This window comes from Rutidosis leptorrhynchoides, chromosome 4, assembly GCF_046630445.1.
Source record: "Rutidosis leptorrhynchoides isolate AG116_Rl617_1_P2 chromosome 4, CSIRO_AGI_Rlap_v1, whole genome shotgun sequence".
Taxonomy (NCBI): Eukaryota; Viridiplantae; Streptophyta; class Magnoliopsida; order Asterales; family Asteraceae; genus Rutidosis; species Rutidosis leptorrhynchoides.
In genome coordinates this window covers 550791904-550803059 of record NC_092336.1, presented here as the reverse complement: position 1 = coordinate 550803059, position 11156 = coordinate 550791904, and the positions used below count along the sequence as shown (strand labels likewise).

At 29.6% G+C, this 11156-nt stretch overlaps 1 long non-coding RNA gene across 2 annotated transcripts; it reads left to right on the top strand.

The window, feature by feature from the left end:
* Positions 1 to 611: 611 nt before the first annotated feature.
* On the top strand, positions 612 to 5059 carry LOC139845215 (uncharacterized). Of its 2 annotated transcripts, XR_011758239.1 has the most exons (8): positions 612 to 998; positions 1079 to 1153; positions 1554 to 1695; positions 1815 to 1918; positions 2050 to 2146; positions 2295 to 3319; positions 4224 to 4402; positions 4707 to 5059. It is a non-coding gene; the product is annotated as an uncharacterized lncRNA (long non-coding RNA). The 2 variants fall into 2 exon arrangements; XR_011758238.1 differs by lacking the exon at positions 4707 to 5059 and having other exon boundaries at positions 4224 to 4501.
* The last annotated feature ends 6097 nt before the right edge of the window (positions 5060 to 11156 follow it).

The following is an 11156-nucleotide window of genomic DNA, read 5'->3' as shown; positions in this document are numbered from 1 at the left end:
CTTCACGAACAATATTATCTTGAATGTTATTTTTGTCCATAAACCCAAAACACCAAACCCTAAACCCTAAACTCTAAACCCTAAACTCTAAATCGGGCTAAATTTTACTTCACAAAATATGAAGAAAAAAAAATGTTCACATTCTTCACGAACAATATTATCTTGAATGTTATTTTTGTCGATCGTTTTCCCGCCTGAATAAAAACATTCATCACGAAGCGTCTCTTTTAAATGTTCATATTTTCATGTGATCTTGATGCCGGAAAAAAAAATCCAAAAAAAACGAAAAAAATAAATTGCTTCCCCCGCTTCTTCCTGATTGGTTACTTCCCCATTAATCCTGCTCGTGTGTGTATATATCTATCTATTTCTATCTATTCTATCTATCTATCTATCTATCTATTATCTATTCTATCTATCTATCTATCTATCTATTACATCTTATAAATCATGAAAGTTAATCCCATGTGTCACTCCTAATTACATCTTAATAAGGATTGCTGAGGTGTAAATTACTCAGTTAATTACAATTATCACTAATTAATCCACGTTAGCATCTCTAATGTCTTTGAAGAAGAAAAAAAACACGCACTAGAATTCCCCATCGTTCTTCTACTACGCCCATCTCATGAACCCTAATTCATAAATATCTACCGACAACACAATTCAACCTACCTCCATTTTACCCTAATCATACATAAATAATTACTACGGAGTATCTATCCTCCCTGTATTCTCATCGAATTCGTTAGCCGAATACAAATAGATGGCGGAATTTATATCTCAAAAGATTTTGTTATTCGATCACAAACTGTTGTATGAATCAGACCGTCATTACAATCACAGAGTGTTGTATGAATCAGAAAATCGAGCGCCTTCGGAAGGTTTGATCATGTGAATCGCAGAAGGTTTTATCATGTTAATCGTGATAGATGATGTGAAAGGCGATCAACAGATTTGAGTGTGGATGAATCAAACAATTATGTGAAACCAATAATGTAAGTAACCATTTTTTTAAATATCAGATTTATGTGTATAGTTCTAAACCTGTACGGCTAATATCACTATAATTCTTTAGTTCTTCCAGCTATGGATCCGGTTACATTCACCTATACGCTCTTCATCTCACAATGGTCGATTCTTGGTTATAAAGGTACATTATTATATTGTATGTGATTCATTGAAAAAAAATTCATGTTTTATGAATATAAAACCTAGAATTCTTCAAAATCAATTGTGAAGATATATGTTTTCTGGTTATACAAATTCTGTGATCGATAGCAGGTGGTTCATGGAGTGCTCATCAAGTGTTTGATGAAATGCCTTAGTACGATTTTAGTTTTGTTGAATTTAAAATGAATTGTGAATCATTGGTAATCACTTCAATGATAAGTGGTAGTTATCGGTTTGATAGTCCTGTTTTGTTTAGCGTTTTGATGTGATTCACAATTTGAAATATTGTATGGTGGAGTTAACTGGAAGCTAATTGCAGTTGAAAATTTGAACAATCGTTACCGATCGCTTCATTGAAATGTTTGTTTGACTTTGTACAGATAAAGGTAGTGAATCTATTGGTGCAAGTGAGGGAAAAGATGGAAGTAAAATGGGAGTTATTGTAGTTTCCAGGTAGCCGCATTTGTTGCTACATTACATGATCCATCAATGTTTGAAGCAAGCATTCAATTTTCATTAAAAGTAGGATCTCAGCAAACTATATTTTAACTTTTATTTTTATTTGTTTCTATAAACCCTCAAATACACTTCATATGGAATTCAAATTTGTGTTCTTCATTGTCTTCTAATGGAACCAACAGCAGCTGCTGGAATTGTAATAATCAAAAGTTGTTCTTGATTTGTGAACTTGTGGAAGCATTCAACCTGCTGATCATTGAACTGATTATTTCAAGATTTTTGGTTTGTAAGTGTTTTATATATAAACCTTACTCTCTGACCGTTTGTTATGGTTTTGCTTTTTGTCATTTGAAATTTTGATTACAATTCATTTTAATATTAATGAAATTGATATACTTACTAAGTTTAATATGACAGAGAGAGGAAGTTTGATATTCATGATGGAAGTTTGGAAGGAACTTATAAAAGTTGGCAAACAAAGCTGCATCCAGATTTGGTTCACACAAAATTAGGGGTATGTGAAGCTTTTATTTTACAATTTTGTTTTTGATAAGTTAATAACTTCTTTTTTATTTTGATTATGACTAAATGACAAGGTTTTATCTTACAATTTTGTTTTTTGATCAGTTTACGTTCTGGTTGCTGTTGTTTAAATTATGCAGGAAGAAAGAGAGTATGCTGCTGAACAGTCTGCTAGGGTTATCGATGCTTATACTACACTACGAAAACCTTTGAAAAGAGCTATCTACATAGTAAGTACAGTAATAATTTTCAACCTTTTCATGTCTTGTAGACTTAATACAAGGTAATTTATCTTAAAGATAAATACTTTATAGGTCATTTGATGAAATTAATGTGTAGTATAAACTTCTGCAAATGTGATATACAGATAATGTATATGTTAAGTATGTAACTGAGATCACTTAACGTCATAAACACTTATGAGAAATATAACATAGCAGTGAGTGTATTGCTTATATGACGTGTGTATTGCTTATATGACGCGTGTATAGCGCATATGACGCTAATGGCTATTGCCCATTGATTATTATATACAATTAAGCATAGTCTACTGTGTATTTAGAACAAAGACTATTGCGCCTATGACTCATTGCCCAAAACATAAACAAAACTGTTTGAAAGTGTCGTGGCAAACTTACGTTGATGACCATTTCATGTGTGACATCGATGGAAGCAATCAGCATCTTTCCTCTGCCGCTATCTTTGGTACCGATGGTATTGTTTGGGCTAAGAGCTCTTCCTTTCCTCGGGTCTGTTTCTCTAATAAGGAAACTATAAGAAAAAGCCTTTTTTTAGAAATTAATATACATTTTCAATTTAACCGTACGTACATAACGCGACATATTGTTAACCCTGCATAAATTTAATGTTATTGTTATGCCCCTATACAGAATCATGTGCTCATTTCACGTTTTGATGTTCTGTAAGTTGGTTAATTTCAGCAGTTTATATGTTTGCTTAATAATATACATTGATTCGATATGTTTCATATGTTGCTTTTGTTCCTTAAAATATTTTTTTTGCGTGATTTAAACCCGAGGAGATCAATGCTATTATTAATGAATTCAATGATTCGGGTAATCTTGCCCCAACTGGTTTATTTATTGCTGGTGCAAAGTACATGGTGATCCAAGGTGAGCCATTAGCTGTTATTCGTGGAAAGAAGGTAATATTTACACACCATTCTCAAGTTTAATTCAGCGTTTTCAATATACGGTTTTTTATTTTATTTTTATTTATTTATTTTTTTTTTTTTTTGCAAAAGCCAGTTATTTCACGAATCTGATGATATTGTTAATTAAATGTATGGAATATGGTAAATTTACCTAACAAAGAACATCAAGAAATGGATCAAATAGGTTAAAACTCACCGGATTTGTTATATAAGTTTCTATACCATTTAAGTATTGAACCTGAGATTTAGGTAATCACAATTTTGTAACAACAATTTTGTGAAGTTTCATATGAATATCAATTGCCTTGCACATTTTGGCTTTCCTTAGGTTCTTATAAACCATTTAACTTATAAAACTGTTAAGAAGTTCTTGAATTTCAGTCTATGGTAAATTTTGTGAGCGGATGACGGTATGATTGGTTCAATAAAAAATAAATGTGTAAATCATTTAATCAAATCTTCCTTTTCTCCTTCTTAGACATGTAAGTTCAATATTTTATACATGTTTTTTTTATGTATAGCATAATTAGTACTCTGTTTTTGTGTGTGTATATATATGCATAAATGAATTTGAACACAACTAAGCTTATCCATCATGAGGTATGTGTATAAATTCTGTTAACTTTAAAGGTTATAAGTAAGATTTAGGTATTGTATTTTTTGGCCTATTTTTATATGGTATTACAATTACAATGTTTTGGACTTTCATAAACAAGATTATGTAACAATGTTAATTCTTATGAGATACGTTCTGGATGTATGTATGTTTTAGTATTGAGGTATATGTAAAAATGTTTATTAGTATCGGGTTATATTTATATACATTTTTTAAATATCTTAGTTGCTATGGTAAGTTAGATTTTTGTTTGATAAATGAGTAATTTTGATTTGACAGTAAACTCATAGTGAGCCTCTTAGAGGGGCAATTGCTCACTTTACCACTGATGCTAAAGAAAACAACTGTAACCTTAGACTATCGAGCTCCATAATTGGTTTCAAGAACTATGACCCACAAAAGGACAATCGTCTCAGTCGAAGGTTTGTATAATTGGAGATGCCCAACATGTTGAAGAGGTTTGTATAATTATTTCAACTTATCTATTAGCCTCATTAGAACTACATTATCGTCCATAAAAATCACAATACTTTGTGTAGATAAGATTATAACGCTTTGACTTGAATTCAACTATTTTGTTTAATTGCTTTTACTAAAATAGAAGTGTTCTTTATTATATACAATTTGGTTTTTCTTGATTTACAATGCTTTATGGAAAAACTGATGTGCTCGCAAGAAGTGTTAGGAAGGATATCCTTGTCCAACGGATTATCATAAACCTGATTATTTTTGATTATGTGATGTATGCTGATTTTTGGTCAGGTTTTTGGATTACAACAAAAAAGTGTAAGGATTTAGGTTACAAGATACCCAAAAATCAGGTGCAAATGAATTTAGGTGATGGTATTGATCAGCACCTAGGGTTGCATGCTGATGAATGCCTGCATTTTTTGGTTAATGTTGATACGTTGACTTTTAAAAGTCAACTGGTCACAATCTACATGCCTATAAATGACACTATGGTCGATAAAGTTTTGGGTTGGGATTTTACTACTGACACATTGAATAAAATAGTTGAAGATACAAATGTTGGCACAAGGAAGAGTAAATGTAGAAAGCATCATTTTATTTTGGGTATTTTAGTTCTTTCAATGCTTGGTATTATCTGTGTCACATGTAGTCTTTTTGTCATTAGCCACATACATAATCGGATGTGGTCTTGGGATGTTCAATTAATTTTCTCGTGTAGCTATGGTTGTAGTCATTTGGTTTGTGGTCATTATAGCTGTTGTTTGCAAGTGTTCTTAGAAGTTTCCGTATAATAGCTACATACATAATCGGATGTGGTCTTGGGATGTTCACTCATAATAGTACTTTTGACACTTTCCGTATAATAGCGTATTTCATATATAATTTTAAAAACCTCTATTGTTTGTGGAAGAGTCTCCGTGCAACGCACGAGCTCATAAATCTAGTATATATATATATAAATGTAATCATGTGAGAATGTTCTCATATATAACATTTGGTGAGAACAATTTCTAGCCACTAGTTTTTTGAAAACAAATAAAAGCCTTAAATTTAGGATTATACGGAGTAACAAATCAAATAGTTACAAATTTATGAAATACACACACACACACACACACACATATATATATATATATATATATATATATATATATATATATATATATATATATAAAAGTAAATTAACCCATAGGCCTGCACGAATGCACGATCTTTTCTCACTGAATTCTTTCTTCAAATTCCATAACTAAAAATAAATGGATACACGTATCTCTGCGTAGAATTAATATAAGCATCCATCCAATAAGAATTATTGATGCACCTTGTTCACACCTATAAATTAAATATTAATGCATATGTTAAATTGTTTATAGGTGCATCCAAATTCGTTATTATATGTACTTTGCATCCTTTCAACAAAAAGAAAAATATACTGGTAAGTTTTTGTCTACTTCATCCACCATGACCCGATACAACAACAACGATGCTTTGTATTGAATATTTGCATCGATATCATTTATAACGTTTATATATGTACGCATGTATTGTTAAATTGATGCAACCATTTGTATAAAACAAAAATTAATATTAATATTGTATGCACGTAAAAATGATTCGTGAAATATACTCCATTGACAGAAAACTAAGTGGAGAGAGAATGAGATTTTTAAGGGATAATAATAGATAAAAATACATATTTATTTTTAACTAATTTTGAGTAAGTTAAATTTGTGTGGTCAGGAATGGTTCTCACCAAATATATAAATAAGAACGTTCTCACATGAGTGTTAAAAAACGAAGAATTTTTTTTTTTTTTGCTTCCCCCGCTTCTCTCCGATTGGCTACTTCCTCATTGATCATGCCCCTATATATATATATATATATATATATATATATATATATATATATATATATAATAGTTTCTTTCTCCTCTAGTTTTCTATCTCCCGTCTATCTATTTTCTTTAGATAATTAACGTCTTACACCACTCTCTATCTTATACTTTCCCATCAACTTTAACACGTAAATTTATCTTAAAATACAATAATAAATATTTAATACACAAAAATAATACATTATCAAACACTAACTTTATATAAACGTTAATTTTATATAAACATTATTTTTTTGTATGAAAATTGATTTATATAAACATTATTTTTTTGTTGTTTTACGTAAATTATATAGAGTATTTTATATAAACATTAATGTTTTATACAAAACGTGATTTGTATAAACACTGATTTATATTTATATTTTAAATAATGCATTAAATAAATACTTAAAGCTATATCATACATTTTTGGCATGTATCAAGAAAACAAAATATATATATATATATATATATATATATATATATATATATATATATATATATATATATATATATATATATATATATATATATATATGCTAGGTTATTTGAGCATGTGCGTTGCACAGATGTGTGAAAAGTTGTGTAAAAATCTATTTTGAAGTTCATATTACTATATAATAGCGATACTAACAAATAGGAAAAATAGAAGAATTATTCAAGAGTCGTGGTGTTGAAATTGTGCGTTGCACAATAAGTAAAATAATCGTGCAAAATTAATTTATTTTTTTATACAATTATTATTTTGAGTATAAGAGCCCGTGTTGTTAAGAAATTTTGAATTATTTATGTTAAGTTACGTTAAGTTACGTCAACTAACGTCATCTAAATTAATTTATTTTTTTATACAATTATACTTTTGAGTATAAGAGCCCGTGATGTTGAGAAACTAACGTCAACTAACATTAAGTTACGTTAAGTTACGTCAACTAACGTTAAGTTACGTCAACTAACGTCAACTAACGTCCACTAATGTCCACTAACGTCAACTAACGTCAAGTTACGTTAAGTTACGTCAAGTTACGTCAAGTAACATCCACTAACGTCAACTAACGTTAAGTTACGTCAATTAACCTTAAGTTACGTTAAGTTACGTCAACTGATAATGCTAAAAACGAACATATATTTCATAGCATTATTCCTCAAGAAAGACAAGCTTTTAGTTGCAATTGTCCTATTTACAAGTGATATTCGTTTAAATAATAAAAGGTGAAGACAAAAGACAGATTCGACGAATTGAAGACGCAAACGACCAAAAAGCTCAAAAGTACAAAATACAATCAATGAGGTTCCAATTATTGATAAGAAACGTCTCAAAATTACAAGAGTACAAGATTCAAAACGCAAAGTACAAGATATTAAATTGTACGCAAGGACGTTCGAAAATCCAGAACCGGGACCAGAGTCAACTCTCAACGCTCGACGCAACGGACTAAAAATTACAAGTCAACTATGCACATAAATATAATATAATATATAATTAATTCTTAAAATTAATATATATATATTATATTATATTATAAAACCGTCGGCAGAAGAAAACAACCAAATGTGAGCCTCCCCAGCTGGCCATGCGATTGCATGGCCTGGAAGGCATAAATCCATGCGATCGCATGAGCCCCAGTTCCAGCCCACATGCCTATAAAAATCGAGCTTTGGTGCACCATTTATCCATCCTTTTTTCTCTTCATCATACGTAAAGTATATATATATATATATTTTAATTTTAATTTTAATTTTAATTTCTAATAATAAGGGTGTGTTAGCGAATGTTGTAAGGGTGTAATTCGAAATTCTGTCCGTGTAACGCTACGCTATTTTTAATCATTGTAAGTTATGTTCAACCTTTTTACATTAATGTCTCGTAGCTAAGTTATTATTATGCTTATTTAATCCAAAGTAATCATGATATTGGGCTAAAAATATTAAAATTGGGTAATTGAACTTTGTACCATAATTGGGGTTTGGACAAAAGAACGACACTTGTGGAAATTAGACTATGGGCTCTTAATGGGCTTTATATTTATTTAACTAAATGATAGTTTGTTAATGTTAATATAAAGATTTACAATTGGACGTCCCTATAAATAACCATATACACTCAATCGAACACGATGGGCGGGATATTTATATGTACGAATAATCGTTCATTTAACCGGACACGGGAATGGATTAATAGCCACTAGAATTATTAAAACAGGGATGAAATTATGTACAAGGACACTTGACATAATTGTTAACAAAGTATTAAAACCTTGGGTTACACTCAGTCGACATCCTGGTGTAATTATTAAACAAAGTAATAAAACCTTGTTACAGTTTAAGTCCCCAATTAGTTGGAATATTTGACTTCGGGTATAAGGATAATTTGACGAGGACACTCGCACTTTATATTTATGACTGATGGACTGTTATGGACAAAAACCAGACGGACATATTAAATAATCCAGGACAAAGGACAATTAACCCATGGGCATAAAACTAAAATCAACACGTCAAACATCATGATTACGGAAGTTTAAATAAGCATAATTCTTTTATTTCATATTTAATTTCCTTTATTTTATATTTAATTGCACTTCTAATTATCGCATTTTTATTTATTTTTATTTAATTGCACTTTTAATTATCGTACTTTTTAATTATCGCAAGTTTATTTTATCGCACTTTTATTTATCGCAATTTCATTATCGTTATTTACTTTACGCTTTAAATTAAGTCTTTTATTTATTTAATATTTTACATTTGGTTTTAACTGCGACTAAAGTTTTAAAATCGACAAACCGGTCATTAAACGGTAAAAACCCCCCTTTAAAATAATAATATTACTTATATATATTCGTATTTTTATAAATTAAACTAATATAGCGTTAAGCTTTGATTAAAAGATTTTTCCTGTGAAACGAACCGGACTTACTAAAAACTACACTACTGTACGATTAGGTACACTGCCTATAAGTGTTGTAGCAAGGTTTAAGTATATCCATTCTATAAATAAATAAATATCTTGTGTAAAATTGTATCGTATTTAATAGTATTTCCTGCTAAAATTTAAGCTATTTTATATACACCTCGCATAACATCAAGTATTTTTGGCGCCGCTGCCGGGGAACTTAAAAATTTAGCTTAAAAGCCGGAAGCGCAACGCTATATAAAAAAAAGATTTTTATTTTTAGTTTACTTTTATAAAAATACGTTTTTGTAAAAATACGTTTTAAAAATTCAAAAATATAAAAAGAAAAACAAAAATTTATATATTTTTAAGAGTTTGTTAAATATATAAGTTTTATAAAGTTTCTTTATTTTTATTTTTAGTATTTAAAAATATACATTTTATTTAAATATTGTGTTTTTTTTATAAAACATCAAAACAGCAAAACAGAAAAAAAAAATATAAAAGTTTACGGGCTACACTGTAGCAGCCCAACCCATCTGGCCCGATTTTCTACGTCATGCGATCGCATGAATATATAGCATACACTCCATGCGATCGTATGGAGTGATTTGACTCGTCTGAAACATAAGCTGTACGAAATTAGGGTTTATAATAATAATTATTATTAATTAATAACCCTAATTAGGTTATAATTATTTTATTATTTAGTTTAGTTTATTTATAATTTGTATTTTAAGTCTAAATTAGTTTTAATAATTTATAAAATTAATAGTTTTATAAAATAAATAATATAAAAATAATATTTTAATAAAAATTGTAATTTTTACAACTTTTTATATATTTTTATATTTTGTCCCTTTTTAATAGTTTTAGCGTAACTTTTGTATTTTTCGCTCGTATTTAGTTTTAATTCATAGTTTTTGCCATAGTTATTTTTATTTCTAGATTTTTAGGCCTTGCCGTAAAATCTCTTAAGTGCTTTTTCTTTAGACTAAGATTTAGGTGCTTTAGAATTTTGCGACGCCTTTTTAAGTTTTAGTTTCTTTTTAAGTTATTGCCATTTGGGATATAGTTTTACTTGTAAGCTTTAATATTTTTAGAAGCAACTTTTAATTTTTAGTTTTTAGTGCCTTTTTAAGTTTCAACGCGCTACTTTCTTATTTTTATTTTTCGACGCCTTTTACCTATGTATCAATTATCACTCCAATTAGTAATCTCAATTTGCGATTATAATTTTAAGTTAGTGATAGTAATAAGATTGGGTTAGTGAGTGTTTTTATAAGTCATTTCTTTTTATTTCTTATTTTCCGACGCCTTTTATTTTTCAACCCTTTTTCGACGCGCTCTTTTTCTTTCTTATTTCTCGCTATTCTAGTTTTTAGGACATAGATTTTTATTCTACTTCTTATCTAAATTTCTTAAAATTACGAAAATTTATTTTAAGTGGTTAAATTGATAGACGTCAAAATTTTCTGGTTCGTAGTAATAGTTGGATTTGTACGTGGACCGGGTTATTGGAGCCAAACAGTCCTCAATTATATTGAGACCAAACGAATCCTGCCCCTCTGCTGCATCTTTTGGCTATTCGAAACGTGGGCAAAATCAGAAAAGCCTATTAATTGGATAACTTTTATAATTTTTCTTTCCTTTTTAAAAACTAATAGGATATTCAGTGAATGCACCGAGCAAGACGTTCACCACCTTTTGTACGTTCACCACCTGTAACTAGATCAAGACATTTAGCAAATATTACCGCCGTTGATTTTTCTTTAGAATCATCATCCAGTCGACCAAGTACTCCAATTCAAATTTCCGATAATCCATTTTTTGAACCCGACCTCACAATTGAGAATCCGGAGAATATTCAGGGACGATTCATAGATCCTGAACCACTAAACTTTCCTCCGGAACCACCAATCATTCAAACAGAGATTGTTGAGGAACGAACCATTAAATCAGAATCCTCTAGTGA